At 46.9% G+C, this 23665-nt stretch overlaps 1 protein-coding gene across 1 annotated transcript in view; it reads left to right on the top strand.

Annotated features, from left to right (window-relative positions):
• LOC126474926 (pyridoxal phosphate homeostasis protein) overlaps positions 1–23665 on the top strand; it is a 95534-nt gene that overhangs the window by 30388 nt on the left and 41481 nt on the right. The gene's annotated exons all lie outside the window — the stretch shown is intronic.

Here is a 23665-nt window from a genome sequence, read left to right as displayed (position 1 = left end):
CAAGTTTGGGAGTCTGTGATATATCTGCGGTATTAATTGGAGAAGTGAAACTTCCTGGCAGATTAAAACTGTGTGCCCGACCGAGACTCGAACTCGGGACCTTTGCCTTTCGCGGGCAAGTGCTCTACCAACTGAGCTACCGAAGCAAGGTTCGCAGGAGAGCTTCTGTAAAGTTTGGAAGGTAGGAGACGAGGTACTGACAGAAGTAAAGCTGTGAGTACCGGGCGTGAGTCGTGCTTCGGTAGCTCAGTTGGTAGAGCACTTGCCTGCGAAAGGCAAAGGTCCTTAGTTCGAATCTCGGTCGGGCACACAGTTTTAATCTCCCAGGAAGTTTCATATCAGCGCACACTCCGCTGCAGAGTGAAAATCTCATTCTGGAATTGGAGAAGTTTCCGTGATGGATGTTGTATACCTACTGCAAGTCCAGTCCTAAACCATGATTTAAAGGAGGAGCCAGTTGAAAATTATAGCACTGGCAGCCTCAATGCCTGTTTTCTCACTCTTCCGTCCATGTATTGTGCGCCCTCGATTTCTTCCAGATTCAGAGATTTCATTGCATGCATTGAGATTGGGCAGTGTGTTTGCTGTGGGTAAAAGTGCACTTACAGTGTTGACACTTCTATGTTGCATCCTGCTTTTGGTAACTGTTCACAGGATGAATGATAAGTGAACACAAAGAATCATAAGTCAGATGTAGATAGCCAGTCACATTGCTTCTTTGTTTCCTATGCTTTGTAAATGCAATTAGCTGTTATTTTGTTTCACTCATAGCATTTTAAGCTGAGTTTCATGGTCTCATCATAACCACCACTTTGGAAATCATTTATGTTAAAAGTGGCAATATCTTTGTTGCTCATTTCACTTTTATCGGTTGAAGCTGTGCTTAGTGGTGCCACTCTAACCACCACCTTGAAAACTGCAGCACATCTAGGAGTGGTCGAGGAGGAGGAGGAGGAGGAGGAGGAGGAGGAGGAGAAGAAGAAGAAGAAGAAGAAGAAGAAGAAGAAACAGCAATCAAATCACAAATAACAACAAAGATTATAAGATTTCATTATTGCTCAAAAATCATGGCATATTTGGTGGGGAGAGTTGGGGGGGGGGGGGGGGGGGAGCGGGGGGGATATTTTTGACAACCAAGATTAATAGAATTGTGTGATTCTGATTGAGTACTGTACATTCAGACCTGTTTGGCTATGGTGAACATTGATGAATTGCTAATAGCAACATGCAGCAGCAGAATTGTGGACACTGTAAGTGCACTTTCAGCTTGTACTTACATTGTGGTGGTGCATACATTTTTAGCATTTTTCCATAAGTTTAATAAACACAACATAGGCTTTGTCTTCAGTAATATATTCCCCTTCACTATTTACAACAGTGTATAATTCTGTTTACTGTTTTTTTGTCAGTGTAGTGTAATGGGGGCAGGTGTTATCTTTGTGGAGCATTACTTACACAGTCTTCCTGATCATTCTTCATGGATTTTCTCTGTAGGACATCTCAGTTGTTCACAGTAATTGTCAGCAGTGATGGTTACACCTCAGGGAAGCAGTTTGTAGTACACACAACATTGCTATTCCACCTGATGCATACTTTTCTTTGTGGATGCACACAGATCTTTGTACATAGAGTTGCTGCTTTGTTTGAGCTCAACCATTGCTTTCTTTTCCTTATGTTAGTATAAAGACACCAATTCTTGTCACCAGTAATGATGCAGGGTAGGAGAGGTTGGTGTTGTTCACAAACCAATTGATAATGAGCAATCAGAGGTGCACTTGTGGCCACTCACTGATTTTTGTGATTTTAGCTTAGAGCATGCTGTACTCATACACTTTATTGTTGAATTGCATGCATATGTTGCACAGTGGTGGAAAGACCACTGTTCATCACATTTGCCAGTTCTCGAGTACACTGACGTGGATCATTGTGGATTGATAAGTTTATTTAATCTTTATTAAACCCAGAAGGTCTTCCTGAACATGGAGAGTCGCTAATGTCAAAACAATCCTCTGTAAGATTAGGAAACTATTTTCTTGTTGTGCACTGTCCAGTGGCATTATCTCCATATGCAGAGTAAATGTTTCTGGCTGCCTCCGCTGCTGTCACCTGGCTATTGAACTCAAACAGAAGGCTGTCAGAAATGTTCTGATTTCTCCACTTGGCACTTCATTTTCTGTTTATTTATGTACACGTCTAGTTCCGTAGGACCAAATTGATGAGCAAATCTCAAAGGTCATGGGACGTGTCAGTACATGAAATTACAACATAAAAGTAATAATAGATGAAACAAAATGTTTATGAACCCAAAAAAGTCAAGCCAGAAGTTTAAGTAAACAATCAACAACACATCAAGAATCAGCTTAATTTTTCAAGAAACTCCTCAACAGAATAGGAGTGACCCATGAGGAAACCCTTCAATTTTGATTTGAAAGCATGTGGATTACTGCTAAAATTTTTGAATTCTAGTGGTAGTTTATTGACAATGGATGCAGCAGCATACTGCACACCTTTCTGCACAAGAGTTAAGGAAGTCCGATCCAAATGCAGACTTGATTTCTGCCGAGTATTAACTGAGTGAAAACTGTTAATTCATGGGAATAAGCTGATATTGATAACAAGAAACAACAGTAAAGAATATACAAGGTGTGATTGGAAAGATTTAAGAATGGATCCGCTATTGCTTACTGGTTTGGCAGGCAGATACACAGAGGGTGGGGAGTGAGTCATAGCCTTGTCCTGGAACACCCTCTGACAGGAAACTGCATTTTCTTTATTCAGTTTGTTGTGACAGCTGGAGAGTGAGGTTCTGTTAGGGCTTGTTGCCTGATTCTGTCTGCGTGAAAATGGACATAAAAACGGACCAACGTGTTTGTGTGAAATTTTGTTTTAAAATTGGAAAATTAGCTTCTGAGACTTACGAACTATTAAAAAAAGATTTGGAGATAATTGTATGAGCCATTCAAATGTTTTGGTCTGGTTCAACAGATTTAAAAATGGCCGCGAATCATTTGAAGATGAACCACGGTCTGGCCATCCTTCCACCTCAAAAACAAATGAAAATGTTGTGAATTTTCACAACTTAGTGTGCTCTGATTGTACAGATGGCTGATAAACTAAGTTTCTATGCAGTTCAGTCAGTTTTAACTGAAGATCTGAACATGGGTCGAGTGTCCGGAAAATTCATTCCAAAAGTGTTGTCAAGTGACCAGAGACAATGCCAACCTGTAGTATGCCAAGAACTGATTAATTGGACTAAAAACACCCAGATTTGTTAAATAGGGTAATTACAGGTAACGAATCATGGATATATGGATATGATCATGAAACCAAAGTACAGTCTTCGCAGTGGAAGGAGCAGTGGAAGAAGAGGTTCACCGTGACTGAAAGAAGCATGGCAAAGTCGGTCAAAGGTGAAGACAATGTTGGTGACTTTTAATCCTGCCGGTATTGTGCATCATGAATTTACCTCTGGAGGACGGACAATTAACCAGGAATACTAAAACTGTGTCAATGAGTGCTTGGACGAAAAGGTGTGGAAGAAAAGGTCTACATTGTGGAAAGACAGGAGTTGAGTGCTCTGGCTCATCATGCCTTCTCCATTGTTGAATTTTTGACTAAATTCAAAATTCCTGTGCTTCCACAACTGCCATATTCCACTGATTTGTCCTCTGCAGACTACCTGTTTCCTAAAGTGAAATTTTCACTGAAAGGGAAGCGATTGGACTCGATTGAAGACATCCAGGCAAATACAGAGAGCATCCTTAACACACTTCAGGAATGTTTCCAAAAGTGGAAACACCATTGGAGTCAGTGTGTTCAGTCAGAAGGGGACTATTTTGAAGGAGATGCATCACAGTAGCATGTAAGTACCACCATTGTACAATTACAAGCCCATTCTTAAAACTTTCCAATCACACTTTGTATATGTATTGAGAGGGCGATGTCAAACTACACAGACTAGTGAACAGGTGTCAACAAGAGTTTCGCGAACCCACACCACTCACTGCCCGAAGTGCCTATTTCTGAGGCAAAAATATCCTTTTAGAATGGGAAGAGTACCCCAAAATATAATACCATATGACATAAGCGAATGAAAATGAGCAAAGTAGACTAACTTCAGTGTCGAACAATCACTTACTTCAGACACTGTTCAAATAGTAAAAATGGAAGTATTAAGTCTTTGAACAAGATCCTGAACATGGGTCTCCCACAACAGTTTACTATCTGTCTGAACACCTAGAAATTTGAACTGTTCAGTTTCGCTAATCATATGCCCATTCTGTGAAATTAAAATGTCAGGTTTTGTTGAATTGTGTTAGAAACTGTAAAAACTGAGTCTTACTGCGATTTAGTGTTAGTTTATTCTCTACAAGCCATAAACTTAGGTCATGAACTGCACTATTTGAAACCGAGCCAATGTTGCACACAACATCCTTTACTACCAAGCTAGTGTCATCAGCAAACAGAAATATTTTAGAGTTACCTGTAATACTAGACGGCATATCATTTAGATAACTAAGGAACAGGAGTGGCCCCAACGCGGATGCCTGGGGCACCCCCCATTTGACCATACCCCACTTGGACCCAACATCATAGCCATTCTCAACACTGTGAATAATGACCTTTTGCTGTCTGTTGTTAAAGTAAGAGGTGAACCAATTGTGAGCTATTCCCCTTATCCAACTTGAGTAATATTTTGTGATCAACACAAACGACTTATTTAAAGCAAAAAAAAAAATATTCCTAGCATTCGAAACCTTTTGTTTAATCCATCCAGTATTTCAAATAGAAAAGAGAATATAGCATTTTCACTTGTTAAACTACTTCTAAAGCTGAACTGTACATTTGGTAGCAAATCTTGATACAAAACGATCAATTATCCTTACATACACAGCCTTTTCAATAACTTTAGTAAACACTGATGATGCATAGAAATAGGTCTAAAATTGTGTACATTATCCATGTCTCCCTTTTTATAAAGAGGCTTTACTACTGAGTACTTCAATCATTCAGGAAACAGACCATTCTTAAAGGAAATATTACAAATATGGATAAGTACAGGGCAAACATGTGCAGCATAGTACTTTAATATTCTGCTGGGCACTCCCATCATATCCATGAGAGTCCTTAGTCTTCAGTTATTTAATTATTGACTCAATCTCCCCGTCAGTATCACAGAGGAGTATTTCAGACATCAGGCTTGAAAAGGCATTTTCCAAGAGATTTACGATTCCCCGTGGAAACTAAATTTTTATTTAATTCATCAGCAACGCTCAGAAAATGATTGTTAAATACTGTACATATATCTGACTTAGCAGTTACAGAAATATTTTTACTACGAACTGACTATACTGTCGATATTCTGCTGGTGACCAGACACTTCCTTCAAAACTGACCATATGGTTTTAATTTTAGCCTGTGAATTAGCTATCCTATTTGAGTACTGCATAGTCTTTGCCTTTCTAATAGCATTTTTAAGCACCTTACAATACTGATTGTTAATGAGCCACTGTAGCTTGATTGTGACTACTTCTGACCTTTTATACAGGGTGGTCCATCTGAAGTTTCAGATGAGATTATCTCGAAAACTATACATCGGTAGCCCCCTGCGGGTTCGGGGGTAAGAATAGGCCCGCGGTATTCCTGCCTGTCATAAGAGGCGACTAAAAGGAGTCTCAAACATTTCGGCTTTAATTTGATGGTCCCCTCTTGGGTTTGACCTCCATTTTTCCAAATGTTCGTTGTTAGTGCGTGCCATTTGGGGAAGGACGCCTTACATGGTGTTTTTCTATTGGTCTATCATGCACCACCATCTTGCATGCTCCCTATTGTCGTGTGGTGGGATTTACACCCAACGTCTTCTGGGTTGCCTCCTTCTCGTCTTGTGCGCAATTCCCTTCTTAGCGCCCCCGACAACTGTGGACCCTTTCAACACCTAAAATCCAGCACAGTAGCCAGTCCGTTGTGGTGGGGTCGTCATGTACCCTCTCGGTGGTAGCCCCCTGACCACGCAGGGATCGCACTACAGATGCCAGAGCTGTTTCCTCCCCACGCATGCCAAAGAGTATGTGCCCATCTTGTCTGGGGCACGGGGACTCCGGGCAACGGGATATCGGCCAGGTACTCGTTGCTTTGGCTGGGTGGCGCCCTTGGCGAGAGCCCTCGTTCAGAGTAGGTGGCATCTGGGCGGATGTGGCGCAATAAATCCCACCAAGCTGGTGGTCACACGGCCACCAGCGTCTCTAAGCGAGGCAGAGTTGAGTTTGATGCTGCGCAATATGACCCTCAGTCGTTCCCCTCGTTGGCTGCGCCATATGACCCTCAGTCGTTCCCCTCGTTGGCTGCGCCATGGGAGGGACGCAGATCTAGTGCCAAGCGGGAGCCTTACATACCGCAATACCTTGTCTGCAGCAGGACTGATGGTGACTCCTTTCTTATGACGAAGCCTCTATTTTTTGTGGAACACCTGGAGGATAAGTTTGGGGAAGTGGTGGGGTTGTCTAAAATGAGGAGGGTCCATCCTCCTCAAGACATCCTCCCCAGCCCAGTCACGAGCGTTGCTCTTGTGTGATAAGCTGGGTGACGTCCCTGTTACCGTCGCTCCCCACAGTAGCTTAAATATGATCCAGGGGATTATTTACCATCGTGACCTCTTGTTACAATCCGATGACGAGCTGAGAGCCGACTTGGAACGACGTGGTGTACATTTTGTCCGTCGTGTACACAGAGGACCCAAGACTAACAGGGTGGCTACCGGTGCCTTTATCTTGGCCTTCGAGGGTGATGTCTTGCCCGAGAAGGTCAAGGTAATGGTTTACCATTGTGACGTCAAGCCATTCGTCCCTCCCCCGATGCGGTGCTTCCAGTGCTGGAAGTTCGGGCATATGTCCTCCCGTTGCCCATCCAGCGCCACATGTCGAGATTCCGGACGCCCCTCTCATCCCGATTCTCCATGTGCGCCTCCGCCTGTATGTGTCAACTGTGGGTAGCACCACTCTCCATGCCTGCTGGATTGCCCCGTTCTTCATAAGGAGCGGAAGATAATGGAATTTAAGACCCTGGACCGGCTTACTTATCGAGACGCAAAACTGAAATATGAAAGGTTATATCCTGCTTCCCTTCAAACATCTTATGCTGCAGCCACGTTATCGTCGCCCACGCGAGCGACGGTTGTCACCTCATCTGTGCCGCCTTCAGTGGGCCCTCGGGGCCGTGCATCTCTGTCTGCCCCCTCGTGTCTGGGGGCAAGCCTTCCTCTGTTGCCCCCTTAGCAGTTGGGGGCAAACCCTCTTCTGTCGCTCCCCCCCACGCTTACTTCGGGAGTGACATCTGCTCCACAACGGGGGGGCTCTACCCCTCCCTCTCTTTCTCCGCCGGCGTGGCCTCTGCCGGTTCCTCTCTCGCGGAAGGGGTCACTCGGGGCTCTCCCTTCCTCTGTTTCTTCTCCTACCCAGCAGGATGTCAGCCAGTGGCTGAAGGTTCCGCCACCTGCTGGTCGTAGGGCTTCTGCGTCATCGTCGGCCTCCGACGCTCCTTCAGAGCAGCTCTCCCAGCCCTCTCACCCTAAGGGCAGACGCGAGAAGAAGGAACGGAATGTGTCCAAGAAGAAGGACGTTCCGGCGGTTTCAGTGCCGCCTGCTGTACATAGTCCTGGCTCCGGTGATGAGGTGGAGATCCTCGCCTCTGCCGCGGATCTCGCCCTCACGGAACACTCGGGGGCCTTTCCTATGGCCACAGCTGACTCTTTCTCGGTGGCGACAGTTGGCTCTGAGGCGTCATCTGCCTCTTAGTTGCCTTCACGCCCTCTCAGTCCCTTACTGCTTCCATTCTGCAGTGGAATTGCGGCGGTTATTTCCGCCACCTGCCTGAGCTCCGGATGCTTCTGAGTGCTTCCCCTGTTCTCTGCATTGCTCTGCAGGAAACTTGGTTTCCAGCAATGCGGACCCCCGCCCTTCGCGGTTATCGGGATACTATAAGAACCGTGCTGCCTGTCAACGAGCGTCAGGTGGAGTTTGCCTCTTTGTTCACCACTCTGTCTGTAGCTCGCCAGTACCCCTTCTGACGCCTTTAGAGGCAGTCGCTGTCAGGGTTGAGCTCTCGCCAGCTATTACTGTTTGCTCTGTTTACATTCCTCCGGATGGGGAGCTCCCCCGACATGTCTTGGCTGCGCTGCTGGCTCAGCTTCCGCCACCATTGCTGCTTCTGGGTGATTTCAATGCCCACAACCCTCTATGGGGTGGGACTGTCTCCGATGACCGCGGTCGTGCCGTGGAACATGTTGGCTCAGCTCGACCTTAGCCTCTTGAATACTCGTGCTCCCACGCATTTCAGTGTGGCCCATGGCTCGTTCTCGGCCATCGATCTCTCTCTTTGCAGCCCCGGACTTTTCCCATCCCTCCACTGGAGAGTGCATCCTGACCTGTGTGGTAGTGACCATTTTCCCATCTATTTGTCACTGCCCCAGTGTCATTCTTCTGGGCGCCTGCCCCGCTGGGCTCTCCACAGGGCTGACTGGCTGGCTTTTACTTCCGCTGCAACCATTGAGTCTCCCCCACAGGGTGACATTGACGAGGTGGTCCGTGTCTTAACCACATCAATCATTTCGGTGGCCGAGGCTGCCATCCCCCGCTCTTCTGGACTCCCTCAGAGGAAGGCTGTACCCTGGTGGTCGCCGGAGATTGCTGAGGCTATTCACGACCGTAGGCGGGCTCTCCAGTGTCATAGGCGGCACCCGTCTCTGGAGACCCTCATCGCCTTTAAGAGGCTCCGTGCCTTGGCCCGTCGTCTTATTGCACGGCGTAAGCAGGAGTGCTGGGAGAGGTATGTCTCATCCTTTGGCTCCCGTGTCTCCCCCTCGCTCGTGTGGTCCCGGATCCGGCGGATTTATGGATACCAGACCCCTATGGGTGTCCCTGGGCTCTCCTTGGACAGCGCTGTCTGCACGGATGCTGCCGCCATTGCTGAACACCTTGCTGTGCACTTTGCTAAGAGCTCTGCGACTGAAACTTATCCCCCCGCCTTTCACTCCCTAAAGGAGCGAGCCGAGCGGACGCCGTTATCATTCCACACGTGTCGTTCTGAAAAGTACAATGCTCCTTTCAGCGAGAGGGAATTCCTCGCTGCCCTCGCCGATTGCCCTGATACAGCACCAGGACCAGACTGCATCCACGCGCAGATCTGAAGCATCTCTCCAGGGACTGCCAGAGACACATCCTCACCATCTTTAATCGCATTTGGAGCGAGGGCGTGTTCCCGTCGGAATGGCAAGAGGGTGTTATTGTCCCCATCTTGAAGCCCGGTGCGGACCCACTGGCGGTGGATAGCTATCGTCCCATTACCCTCACCAACGTTTTGTGCAAATTGCTCGAATGTATGGTGGGGCGGTGTTTGTGTTGGGTTCTTGAGTCACGCGGTCTCCTCGCTCCATCCCAGGGTGGCTTCCGTCGGGGCCAGTCTGCCGCGGACAATTTGGTGCGGCTGGAATCTGAATCTGCTATTCGTATGGCCTTTGCCCGGCGTCAGCATCTCGTTGCTGTATTTTTTGATCTGCGGAAGGCATATGACACCACATGGAGGCATCACATCCTTGCCACGTTGCATGAGTGGGGTCTTCGTGGTCGGCTCCCGGCTTTTCTTCAAACCTTTCTCTTGCGCTGCTCTTTCCAGGTGCAAGTCGGTGCCGCCTCTAGTTCATCTTATACACAGGAAAATGGGGTCCCGCAGGGCTCGGTGTTGAGCGTCTCCTTATTTCTAGTGGCCATTAATGGTCTGGCTGCAGCCGTGGGGTCGTCGGTGTCTCCTTCTTTGTATGCCGACGACTTCTGCATCTCCTTTAGCTCCACGACTATGGGAGTCGAACGCAGGCTGCAAGTAGCCGTTCGCAAGGCAGTTTCATGGGCTCTGACTCATGGTTTTCAGTTCTCTGCAGCCAAGACTCGTTATGCACTTCTGCAGACGTCGGACGGTCCACCCTCATTCTGAACTTAACCTCGACGGCCACCTGCTTGAAGTGGTGGACACTTGCCGCTTCTTAGGACTCGTCTTTGATGCCCGGCTCACATGGGTTCCTCATACTACTCAGCTGAAGCAAAAGTGCTGGCGGCACCTCAACGCCCTCCGCTGCTTGAGCCACACGTCTTGGGGTGCCGATCGCTGCACGCTGTTGCGATTGTACAGAGCCCTTGTGCAGTCCAGGCTTGATTATGGGAGCCTGGCCTATGGGTCTGCATCACCCTCAGTCTTGACATTGTTAGACCCCATACACCACTGTGGGGTTCGGCTTGCAACTGGGGCTTTCCGTACGAGCCCGTGGATAGTCTACTGGTGGAGGCCGGGGTTCCCCCGCTGCGGATTCGCCAACTATGCTGTCCACTTGCATTGCTCGCTGGGCCATCCCAATCATCGCCTGCTTTTCCCTGCCATGTTCCCCCATCTGCCCGACCAGCGACCTCGGTCTGGGCTTTCCATAGCTGTCCGCGTCCAGTCCCTACTGTCGGAAGTGGGGTCTTTCCCTCTTCTGCCTCCCTTCCGGGTCTGTGCACCTACGCCTCCCTGGTGTTTGCCCTGGCCGTCCATCCGTCTGGACTTGGCACAGGGACCCAAGGACTCGGTTCCGCCTGTGGCCCACCGTAGCTGTTTTCTTGCGCTCCTCGGTTCATTTTCGGGCTGTGAGACTGTCTACAATGATGGTTCCCTGGTTGATGGTCGCACTGCCTACGCTTTTGCCCACACTGCCCATGTTGAACAGTGCTCCTTGCCGGCTGGCTGCAGTATTTTTACTGCAGAGCTGGTGGCTATATTGCGCGCTCTTGAGCATATGCGTTCCTGCTCAGGTACGTCCATCGTCATCTGCAGTGACTCCCTGAGCACCCTCCAGGCCATCGACCGCTGCTATCCCTCTTCTCCTCTGGTATCCTCTATTCGGGAGTCTGTTTCCGCCATTACCCGCTCTGGTCGTTCGGTGGTCTTTGTTTGGACGCAAGGTCACGTTGGCATCCCGGGGAACGAACGTGTCGACAGGCTGGCCAAAGGGGCGATCGACGCCCCAGCTTTGGAGATCGGCCTCTCGGCTCAAGATCAGCAGTTTGTGTTGCGCCGTAAGGTGCTTGGGATGTGGGCTGATGAGTGGCGTGGCCTGACATCCCTGAATAAACTGCGGGCTGTTAAGGTGACGACCGATGTGTGGCAGTCCTGCCTGCGGTCTTCTCGCAGGGACTCTGTCATCCTGTGTCGGCTCCGCATCGGCCATACCTACCTGACGCACGGCCACCTTTTGCGTCAGGAGGATATCCCCCCCCCCCCCCCCCCCCCCCCCCCCCCCCCCCCCCCCCCCCCTCGTGTCGGTGTGGGTCCCGGCTGACGGTCGCCCACATTTTGTTGGAGTGTCCCCAACTGCAAACCCTCCGCAGTCTTTTAATCTCCCGGGCACTTTGCCATTGGTTTTATGCGACGATGCCTCCATGGCTGACGACGTTTTAAATTTTATCCGTGGTAGTCCTTTTTATTGTTCCATTTAGGGAGGTCCTGCCCCTTTCCCTTTCTGTGTCTGTTGTCCTCGAGTCTGTCATATTTGGTTGCAGATTTTAGTGTGTAGTCAGATGGTTGACTCTTTCCCCTTTTTTTTTGGTCAGTCAACCAGTCTCCGGCCATCTTCTTTTCTTCTGTTTCTATCTGTCTGGTGTTCATCTGTACTCTTCTTGTCTGTAGTGTTCGTTGCCTAATTTGTGTTCTTTCAGTGCCTGGGGGGGATTCTCCTTCCCCTTGGGGATTTACCTGCTCCGCGAATTTGCCTCGCCTGTTTTTGGAATGGGGGACTGATGACCTTAGCTGTTTAGTCCCCCTTAAACATCCCAACAACCACCACCATACGTCGGTAAAAATAGTGGGTAAGAAAAGTTCGTAAGCTCAAAGGGGACATCAAATGATACTACATGTGACCCCCAGCCCCTGCCCGCTTGGATGGGACCAGTGGCAACTTTCAAGTCTTAACTGGAAACACCCATTTTTTATTGCAGATTCGGATTCTCCATAAAAAAGTAATAAAGTTTTCTCTGAAACATTTTTTAAACCATTGACAGATGGCATTGAAGTCGAGTAAAATGTTAAATTGGGAATAACTCTTGATTTATTTAGAATTATCCGTGAAAGACGCATCAAATCGGTAAAAAATGTGCATCAATTCTTTCGTTACGCTAAATTATGCTATTTTTGTACAAAATGTATTGTATCCTACTTTTAGCGTTACCCAGGAATGACGACATGGACATAGTAGAATGATGATCCCATGGGGTGCTTCATTAGTGTGAGTACCCTTTCCTCTCACAATTTGGGGACCTTAATTAATGAAATTAGCCACAAAGACATTGTTAAAAATTACCCCTATTTGCTTCAATGCATAAAGTCAATCGTATGCGAAAGTTGTCCACAGTTTTGAGCTGCACATCCCGTGGTATGGTTGCACATGCTCTTTGAATGTGTTGCTCCACAACGTTTCTGGCTGTGGGCTGTCTTTCATAAACAGTATTTTTTAAATAATCCCACAAGAAAAAATTGGGAGATGTTAGGTCTGGTGAATGCGGAGGCCACTGAATTGGCCCGCCGCGTCCTATCCACCTACCAGGGCAGCATAAATTTAAAATGTTCCACACATTTTTAGCATAATGGGGAGCTGCTCCGCCCTGGTGGAACCACATTCGTTGCCTAGGTTCTAAATCAACATCTTCCATTAGTTCCAACAAATCATCGTGGAGAAGATTCCCCAGTAACATTTCGGTCAAAAAAAATACGGTCCTATGAAGTAACCGTTTAAAATTCCACACCAGACCGTTAACGACCATTTGTGTCGATAGTCAACAGGTCTGCGCTAGTGTGGATTGACAGGGGACCAATAATGACTATCATGACGATTTAATTCGCCATTGTTTTTGAATGTGGCTTCATCGGTGAACATAATGTATCTAAAATAAATCATTGTCACCTCTTATCATTTCCAAGGCCCATTGGCAGAAATGCACACGTATTTGCGTATCTTTTGGCGTTAATGGCTGTGTGAGTGTGATAAGATACGCATGATGTTTATGTGCCTTCAAAATCCTCGAAACAGTTGATTTCACTTTTTCAGTTTGTCTCTGAATCGCACAACTATTAATTTCAGGATCCAGTTGAACAAAGGCGAGAACGGTAAGGGTACGAACGTCATTTTCATTGCATTTGCAATGATGAGGTGGACGGAGCATGTATCTATTTCGAGCTCGTTGAGTGCAATTTCAAATAACGTTTTCGCTTGGATGTCGTCTGTTTGGGAAATGATCTGTGTACAACTGCGTAGCTGCAGTGTAATTGTTATGGCATTCACCTAAACTTATCATATCCACAATCTCTGTAGGAGGATAGTGAGCCACGTTTCACTAAAGAATAATTTACTTTTGTTAGTTGATGTTTATGGTTCACAATCTGAAAGTGAAAAGATGTCTAATCGCATTGCACTGACCTTTATACTGAGCCATAGTTCGCAGTTTGGCCACAGTAGCGTCACAGTCGGGTGAGTAATGCGATTGTGAAGAGTTCCCTAACGAGATTTTAATACCATTCCACCTCCCTCCATTTTGTAAAAAAATAGCTTAATTTGGCGTAATGAAAGAATTGGTGCACATTTTGTATGGATTTGATGTGTCCTCCTTGGATCATACTAAATAAATCGGAGTTCTTCCCCACTTCTAATTTTTCTCCATTTCAGCGCCATCTATCAATGGTTAAGGAAAATGTTTAAAACAAAACTTGATTACTTGTTTATGGAGAATCCGAATCTACAATAAAAATGGGGATTTCCATTTAAGATTTAAAAGTTGCCCTACCCGAGGGGGCGAGGGCTGGGGGTCACATGTAGTATCATTTAATATCCCCCTTTTGAGCTTACAAACTTGTCTTATCCATTACTTTTACGTAATGTATAGTTTTCTAGATAATCTCGTCCGAAACTTCAGATGGACCACCCTATATATTTCCCACTTTGTTCTACATGATATCCTTATCCCACTAGTCAGCCACCCAGGCTGCCATTTATTGCTAGTACCCCATGTAGAATATTCTAATGGAAAAAGCAACTCTCAAAGAGCATGAGAAATGTTTTAAGGAAAGCATTATATTTGTCATCTGTTATAGACACTATAAACATCCTGCCACTTGTGTTCCTTCGCGAGGTTTAAAAAACTATTGCCATTAATGTGCCTACGTAGTTTGTAATTATAGTTGACATTTGTTTGAGTACAAAAGCCTTTTAGTGTTAAAATTTGTGCATCATGGTCTGAAAGGCTATTCACCTTTTTAGTAACAGGATGCCCATCTAGTAATGAAGAATGAATAAAAATGTTGTTTGTGGCTGTGCTACTGTTCCCCTGCACCCTAGTTGGAAAAAAGTCTGCATCAGATCATATTAATTTAGGAGATCCACCAACATCCTTTCTCTTGCACAGTCATATACAAAATTAATATTGAAGTCACCACATATCTAATTTCTGGTACTGCCTATAAAGTGAACCAAGAACCCTCTCTAGCTTGAGCACAAATTCTCTGAAGTCAGTCCCACTATCTCGAAATGACAGCATGCCAGACTAGAACTGAAAGAACTTAAGAATCAACCTAGTATGGTTATCACCACCCTCACTGATAACCTAGAGAACGCACCAGCAATAACATTCTCTCTCTTTAATTTACTCTACTGTGTAATCAAACTGCTGTAAATAAACTGCCTATCTGGTGATCCTCCCATGATGCAATTTACATTCCTGAATATAACTCAAGACTTTATGTAAATAAATTGGAACTTCGATTTTACGTTCTCTAATTTTATGTTTTTTGTGATTCTACACCATAAATTCGTAGCCACTGTGAAAAGCTCAGGAGATCAAAATTCCCCAATTTGACATTTCTCCCTAGTAAGGTTTACCTCGATTCTAAGTTCTTACTTGACGTTTTGCTTCACTTTGTCCCATTTGATGTGACTGAATGAGTTGTAAGTGGAACAAAAGACAGACAGTGGTGGTGGAGTTAATGGAACATTTTAGACGATTGTGAAGAGAGGAGACGAGAGAGAGGAAATGCTGACGTAATCCACAGTTGGCATTACCAACACAACTTGCAACATTTAGCTTCACCGCAGCAGTAATGGAAGAAAACAGTAGATATGAAGTGTTGCAGCAGTAATGGAAGAAAAAAGTAGACATGAAGTGTTGCCCCCTACAGGTCCGGGAGTTAGAGTAGGCCTGAGGTGTTCCTGCGTGTCGTAAGAGGCAGCTAAAAGGAGTTCCACACTTTTCGGCCATATGAGTTCAGGTCCCATTCTATGGTTTGACCTGCCACTTTCAAAATTGTACAGAAGTGGGGCCATATTGGGAAGGACGCCTTAGGTGGTGCACTAGTTGTCCATAGTGCCCTTAGATTCGATGTCCTGGATCTTGTCATGGCTTTTAGTCTCCATCTGTGATTAAACTATTTGGGCGAGGACAGTTTCCAGGGTATATCTTCTTCCGTTGTCTCCTGTCCTCTATCACCTCCATAACAATATTGTATTTCTCTGTGCCCAATATCCAGCACGGTAGCCAGTGTGTTGTGGTGGAGCTGTCATATACCCATTTGGTAGTAGCCCCCTGACAACACAGGGATCGCACTGCTGATGCCTGAGCTGTAAACTCCCCACGTATGCCAAGGGGTGGATGCCTGTCTTCCTGGGGCATTTGGACTCCTGGCAATGCTCATTGTCAGTTGGCCTTTGCTGTGGCTGGGTGGCACCCGTCGGGAGAGACCCTGATTGGAGTGGGTGGCATCAGGACAGATGACCCGCAATGAAGTGGACTAACTCATCTCTTGTTGGTGACCGTACGGCACCAGCAGTGTCTAAGGAGGACGAGATCGAATACAGTGCCGACAGGTATGACCCTAAATCATTTCCCTCCCTCGTTACACCGTGGGAAGAACATAGGGCTACAGAACAGAGAGAGCCATATTCACCTCAGTTTTTAGTCTGTAGCAGAACTGATGGGGACTCCTTTCTACCTACGAAGCCTCAATTTTTCGTTGAACACCTTGAGGATAAGTTTGGAGAAGTGACAACGTTGTCAAAGATGCGAAACGGTGCAGTCTTGATTCAGACAGCATCCCCAGCCCAATCCCAAGTGTTACTTGCCTTTGATAAGGTGGGTGATATTTCTGTTTCCCTCACTCCCCATAAAAGCCTCAACATGGTCCAGGGGATCATTTTCCATTGCGATCTCCTCTTGCAGTCTGATGAGTGCCGCGCCAATTTAGAATGATGGGGTGTTCATGGTTTACCGCTGTGACGATAAACCATACGTACCTTCCCCTATGCGGTGCTTTAAGTGCTGGAAGTTCGGGCACATGTCTTCCCGCTGCAGTTCAAGCGCTGCATGTCGAGACTGTGGACATCCACTGTATCCAGATACTCCATGTGCACCTCCTCCCACTTGCATCAGCTGTGGAGAGCACCACTCCACCTGCTTGCCAGACTGCCCAGTACTCCAAAAGGAGTGGAAAATCATGGAGTAAAAGACCGGGGACTGGTTGACTTATACAGAGGCTAAACATAAATTTGAAATATTACACCCCATTCAGTTGATGTCGACATAGGCTGCGCCTACGTCACCATCGCCGTCCCAAGTGCCAGTGGTTTCTCACTCTGTGCCATGAACAGTGGGCCCTCCAGGCTAGCAGAATACACACGTCCCCTTGGTGATAGGGTGCAAATTTTCCTCCATTGCTCCCAACACATCTACATCAGGAGCAAGGTCCCCCCCAGTCGCAGGTGACATTGGTCCCCTCCCCTCTGCTGGAGAAGCAACAGCCTCCTCTGGCTCCCCACATGCAAAAGGGGTCCCTTGGGGCTCCTCTCTCCCAAGGTCTCTACTAATGCCACGGTGGACCCTCGCCTGTGGCTCAAGGAACCAAAAGCTGCTGGATGAAGAGCTTCACGGTCTTCCTCCGTGCCTGAAGCTCTTTCAGAGAAGTCCTCCCAGCAAGCCCCTAAAGAGAAGTGACAGGGCAAGCAAACAAAGAAATCTGCTAAGAAAAAGGGCCCTGTGGTAGCCACTCCCTACCAATTGTGCAGTGGAGATCTTAGCGTCTCCAGCGGACCTGATCTCACTGATACCTCATCCACCATAGAAATGGCTACAAATACTCAGTCGGTGGCACCAGGTGACCCTGAGGCATAACCTGTCTCCTTGCGCACTTTATGCCTTCTCAGCCTCACGGTAACACCATCCTCCAGTTGAATTGCGGATGTTTTCTCCACCACCTGGCTGAGCAACGTCAACTCTGAAGCTTTACACCTGCTTTCTGCATTGCCCTCCAGGAAACTTGGTTCCCGGCAATACAGACCTCTGCCCTCCATGGCTACAGGGGATATTACAAGAACTTTGGTGACTATAATAGTGTCAGGTGGAGTTTGTTTCTATGTCCTGAACTCAATATGCGGTGAACCTGTGCCCCTTACAAACCTCTCTTGAAGCTGTGACTGTCAGGTTAAGGACGATGCAGGAAATAACTGTCGGCAACGTATATTTTCCTCCAGATGGCACAGTACCCCTGAGCGCATTGGCTGCACTGATTGATCAATTCCCTAAATAGAAAATACTTTTGGGAGATTTTAACGCGCATAACTGCTTGTCGGGTGGCGCCATGCTTACTGTACGAGGCAGAGATGTTGAAAATTTACTGTCACAACTCGACCTCTGCCTCTTAAATACAGGCGTCCCCACACATTTCAATGTGACACATGGCACATATTCGCCCATTGATCTCTCAGTTTGCAGTCCTGTCCTTCTCCCATCTATCCACTGGAGAGCACATGATGACCTGTGTGGTAGTGACCACTTCCCCATCTTACTGTCACTGCCCCGGTGTCAGGCCCAAAGACGCCTGCCCAGTTTGGCGTTAAACAAGGCAGACTGGGAAGCCTTCACCTCTGATGTCACCACTGAATCTTCCCCACAAGGTGCCATCGATGTTGCTGCTGAGTAGGTAACAACAATGTCCCGACCATTGGGTGCCATACGTCACTTTCCCAAGTCTGGGCAAAGATCAGTCTGCATTGGAAGATTACCCCCAGCCTTTCGCACTCTCAAACAGTGAATGGAAGGGAAAGTCCTCTCATTCACTACACACCACAGTGAATCCTATAACGCCCCATTTACAGAGTGGGAGCTCCTCAGTGCCCTTGCACATCGCCTCTACACAGCTCCTGGGCTAAATTGGATCCACAGTTGGATGATTAAACATCTCTATTCTGACTACAAGCGACATCTCCTTGTGATCTTCAACCGGATCTGGTGCGATGGTGCCTTTCCATTGCACTGGCGGGAGAGCACCATCATACCAGTGCTCAAACCTGGCAAAAACCCACTTCATGTGGATAGCTATCAGCCTCACCAACTTTCTTTGTAAGCTGCTGGAACGTATGGTGTGTCGATGGTTGGGTTGGGTCCTGGAGTCATGTTGCTTACTGGCTCCGTGCGAGGGAGTTTTCCACCAGGATTGCTCTACCACTGATGATCTTGTGTCCCTCAAGTCTGCCATCCGAACAACCTTTTCCAGATGCCAACATCTGGTTGCCATCTTTTTCAACTTGCGTAAAGCATACAACACGCCATGGTGACATTCTATCCTTGCCACATAGTATGAGCGGGGTCTTCAGGGCCCGCTCCTGGTTTTATCCAAAACTTCCTGTCGCTCCATACTTTCCGTGTCCAAATCAGTGACTTCCATAGTTCCATCCATATTCAGGAGAATGGAATCCCGCAGAGCTCTGTATTGAGTGTCTCTTTATTTTTAGTGGCCATTAACGGTCTAGCAGCAGCTGTCGGGCCCTCAGTCTCATCTTCTCTGTATGCAGACGACTTCTGTATTTCATACTGCTGCTCCAGTACTGTTGTTGCTGAGCAGCGCCTCCAGAGGAGCCACCCACAAGGTGCAGTCATGGGCTCTAGTCCACGGCTTCCAGTTTTCAGCCGGAAAGTTGTGTGTTATGCACTTCTGATGGCGTCGTACCATTCGTGCGGAACCAGAACTTTACTTTACTGATGATCCCCTCATTGTAGTGGAGACTTACTGATTCTTAGGACTGGTTTTTGACACCCGATTGACTAGGCTTCCTCACCTTTGTCAGCCTGAGCGGAAGTGCTGGCAGCATGTCAATGCGTTCCACTGCCTGAGCAACACCAACTGGGGGTGCATGTCGCTCTATGGTCCTGCAGCTCTACGGACCCCTTGTTCAAACCCGCCTTGACTATGGGAGTCTGGTTTATGGTTTGGTGGCGCCATCAGCATTGTGTTTACTCGACCCAGTGCACCGTTGTGGCGTTAGAATAGCGATGGAAGCTTTTGGGACGAGTCCGGTGACCTGTGTCTTGGCGGAAGCTGGAGTCCCTCCATTGCTGGTCAGGCATGCGCAACTGCTCGCCAGTCACGTTGGACATGTTCGTACGAGGGCAGTTCAATAAGTAATGCAACACATTTTTTTTCTCGGCCAATTTTGGTTGAAAAAACCGGAAATTTCTTGTGGAATATTTTCAAACATTCCTGCTTCGTCTCGTATACTTTCATTGACTTCCGACAGGTGGCAGCGCTGTACGGATCTGTTAAAATGGCGTCTGTAACGGATGTGCATTGCAAACAACGGGCAGTGATCGAGTTTCTTTTGGCGGAAAACCAGGGCATCTCAGATATTCATAGGCGCTTGCAGAATGTCTACGGTGATCTGGCAGTGGACAAAAGCACGGTGAGTCGTTGGGCAAAGCGTGTGTCATCATCGCCGCAAGGTCAAGCAAGACTGTCTGATCTCCCGCGTGCGGGCCGGCCGTGCACAGCTGTGACTCCTGCAATGGCGGAGCGTGCGAACACACTCGTTCGAGATGATCGACGGATCACCATCAAACAACTCAGTGCTCAACTTGACATCTCTGTTGGTAGTGCTGTCACAATTGTTCACCAGTTGGGATATTCAAAGGTTTGTTCCCGGTGGGTCCCTCGTTGTCTAACCGAACACCATAAAGAGCAAAGGAGAACCATCTGTGCGGAATTGCTTGCTCGTCATGTGGCTGAGGGTGACAATTTCTTGTCAAAGATTGTTACAGGCGATGAAACATGGGTTCATCACTTCGAACCTGAAACAAAACGGCAATCTATGGAGTGGCGCCACACCCACTCCACTACCAAGAGAAAGTTTAAAGCCATACCCTCAGCCGGGGTAAAGTCATGGTTACAGTCTTCTGGGACGCTGAAGGGGTCATTCTGTTCGATGTCCTTCCCCATGGTCAAACGATCAACTCTGAAGTGTATTGTGCTACTCTTCAGAAATTGAAGAAACGACTTCAGCGTGTTCATAGGGACAAAAATCTGAACGAACTTCTCCTTCTTCATGACAACGCAAGACCTCACACAAGTCTTCGCACCCGAGAGGAGCTCACAAAACTTCAGTGGACTGTTCTTCCTCATGCACCCTACAGCCCCGATCTCGCACCGTCGGATTTCCATATGTTTGGCCCAATGAAGGACGCAATCCGTGGGAGGCACTACGCGGATGAAGAAGTAGTTATTGATGCAGTACGACGTTGGCTCCGACATCGATCAGTGGAATGGTACCGTGCAGGCATACAGGCCCTCATTTCAAGGTGGCGTAAGGCCGTAGGATTGAATGGAGATTACGTTGAAAAATAGTGTTGTGTAGCTAAAAGATTGGGGAATAACCTGGTGTATTTCAATGCTGAATAAAACAACCCCTGTTTCAGAAAAAAAATGTGTTGCATTACTTATTGAACTGCCCTCGTAATTCTTGTGCGCATCCAAAGTACTGTTTGCGTTTGCCACCCTTGGCGGTTCATTCCCGCATTGGTGGGCCAGGTCAGAGCTTACAATTGCAGTTCGCGTCCGATCCCTTGTATCTGAACTGGAGTCCTTGCCTTTACCACCTATACTAGAGGTCCATTCGCGTATACCTCCATGGTGTGCACCTAGGATGCGGCTTCGCCTGGACCTATCACATGGCCAGAGGTCTCAGTTCACCCCATGGCTCTCCACTTTCACTTCCTCTCAATTCTTGACATGTACGAGGCCATGAAGTGGTTTACGCTGACTGCTCGATTGCTGAAGGTCGTGTCAGCTTCGCGTATATCCATAGAGGCCATATTGAACAGCATCCTTGCCCAAGGGCTGCAGTGTTTTCACTGCAGAGCTTATGGCTATATCTCGTGCTCTTGAGCACATTCGTTCATGCCCTGGGGAGTAGTTTCTTCTGTGTACTGACTCCTTGAGCAGCCTGCAAGCTATTGACCAGTGCTATCCTCATCATCCTGGTAGCGACTATCCAGGAGTTCATCTTGGCCCTGCAATGCTCCGGTCGTTCTGTGGTGGTTGTGTGGAGCCCAGGACGTGTCGGAATCCCGGACAACGAATGTGCTGACAACTGGCCAAACAGGCCACATGGAAACTGCTTATGGAAATCGGCATTTTAATGATTGACCTGCGTTCGTTTTTACGCCACCAGGTTTTTCGGCGTTTGCAGATGGAATGGCACAGTCTCAGTATGCACAACAATCTGCTTGCCATTAAGGAGACTATGAATGTGTGGCAGTCCTCCATGTGGTCCTCTTGCTGGGACTCTGTGGCTCTCTGCCCGCTCCGCATTGGCCATGCTTGGAAGACCTGCCCCAGAGTTGGTGTGGTGCCCGGTTGACAGTGGCCCATATTCTGGTGCACTGTCCCACTTTGACTGCCCTGCAACGAAATCTTCGTTTACTGGACTCGTTGCCACTAATTTTAGTTGACAACGCCTCACTGGCTGATTTAGTTTTATGTTTGATTTTTGAGGGTGGGTTTCATCATTTGATCTAAGTTTTACTGGTGTCCTTTGTCCCTCTGTGTCCTCCACCCTAGTGCTTTTAGGGTGGAGGTTTTAATGTGTTGCGGAGTGGCTGGCTTCTCCTTTTTATTCTCATGGTCAGCCAGCCATGGTAATCTGTTTTGTCGTTTTATCTCTTCTACCTGTTTTTTGCATTTCTGTGGTTTTCTTGTCCCCTTTCGTCCATTTAAGTGTTTGTTGCCCTTCTGTTGTTCTTGTGGTTTTTCCTTTCCATCCTTTTTGTGTTGTCAGCTGTGCTTGTTTTTTTGTCACCCTTGTGGCATTGTTTTATTCTGAACAAGGAACCAATGACCTAACAGTTTGGTCCCTTCCCCCCTATTTTAAACCAACCAACCAACACTAAATGTTACAGACTCAGCCAATATGTGATGAAGGGGCTCAGCTACCTCCTTTTCTTGTGCCATGTATCACTCAACAATATCAATTATCAGCCTTTTAAATTTAAACACTGAGTCTTGAAGAATATGCTCCATCATAATCAAGGAGACATAATATAATTCTGATATGATACAGTTGAAACAACTACATACACTGCTCACATATATACTTTGCATCACACACACCACACACAGTAGACTGTGAAGATTGGCAGCAGTGATAGAGGACATAAAGTGAAACTGTAGCACCTGAACTTTCTTTGAAATTGACATTTTTAAACACTGTAATTACTGAGCCAACTTCTAATAAACTTGTAACTTCAGTTGGGAAAGTGAACTCATTTTTTCATCTCTCTCTCTCTCTCTCTCTCTCTATCAAGCCCAAAATAATACTTGAATGGTGGTGAGCATGTGAAATGTAGCTTGTAAGAAAAGCATTAAACAGTAACAGTAATGCTGACAAATTTTGTCATTAAGCAGTTGTCTGAATTTATGCTTATGGTTCAACCAATTAGCTGCTGTGATGTTTTTGGCTTAATTCAACATGTTCATCAACTTTTGCTTTTTTCCTGGGTGAGCACAAAAGAGGATCTCTCAAAAACGCATGTTTTGAATGTATAATTTGTGGTTGTGGCATGTTGGAAAATAACTCTTACTTTGTAACCAGGCCAATTTCAATTTTTTGATGAGTTAAAATTTTCCTCAACTCTATATTTTCTCAATTTTGCAGTTTTTAAGTCTGTACTGCATGGAAACGTAGAATAGGGATTTTGCTGTAATTTCCGAATTTCTTGAACCCCCAGACTAATGCCAGAAGCTCCTGCCGGTCGAAGTGGCCGTGCGGTTAAAGGCGCTGCAGTCTGGAACCGCAAGACCGCTACGGTCGCAGGTTCGAATCCTGCCTCGGGCATGGATGTTTGTGATGTCCTTAGGTTAGTTAGGTTTAACTAGTTCTAAGTTCTAGGGGACTAATGACCTCAGCAGTTGAGTCCCATAGTGCTCAGAGCCATTTGAACCATTTGAACCAGAAGCTCCTTTTCAGTGATGGTGTAGTTCTTTTCATGTTTGTGTAAAGTCCTGCGAGTGAGTGCAGTTGTGTTGTGTAGCCTCATTTCTTTTTCCTGAAACAAGTGAATGTCCAAGCCTGAATCAGTATCAGGTGTTGAACAGAATGGCAATGAAAGATCTTGTCTGTAGAATTTCATTCCTACAAACAAAATGTAGGACAATTTTAATTGGGCCTGTCTGCAACTTAACATGTCCTCTTTACGTTAAGTAGCAATCTGTCTTTTTCCTGTACTGTCAATATTCCTACCTGGGGTTTCCATTGTTTGTTTCATTCTTACAAAGTTGTTCTTTT

The sequence above is a fragment of the Schistocerca serialis genome, chromosome 4 (genome assembly GCF_023864345.2).
Source record: "Schistocerca serialis cubense isolate TAMUIC-IGC-003099 chromosome 4, iqSchSeri2.2, whole genome shotgun sequence".
Lineage (NCBI taxonomy): Eukaryota > Metazoa > Arthropoda > Insecta > Orthoptera > Acrididae > Schistocerca > Schistocerca serialis.
This window is presented reverse-complemented; position numbering and strand designations above follow the sequence as displayed.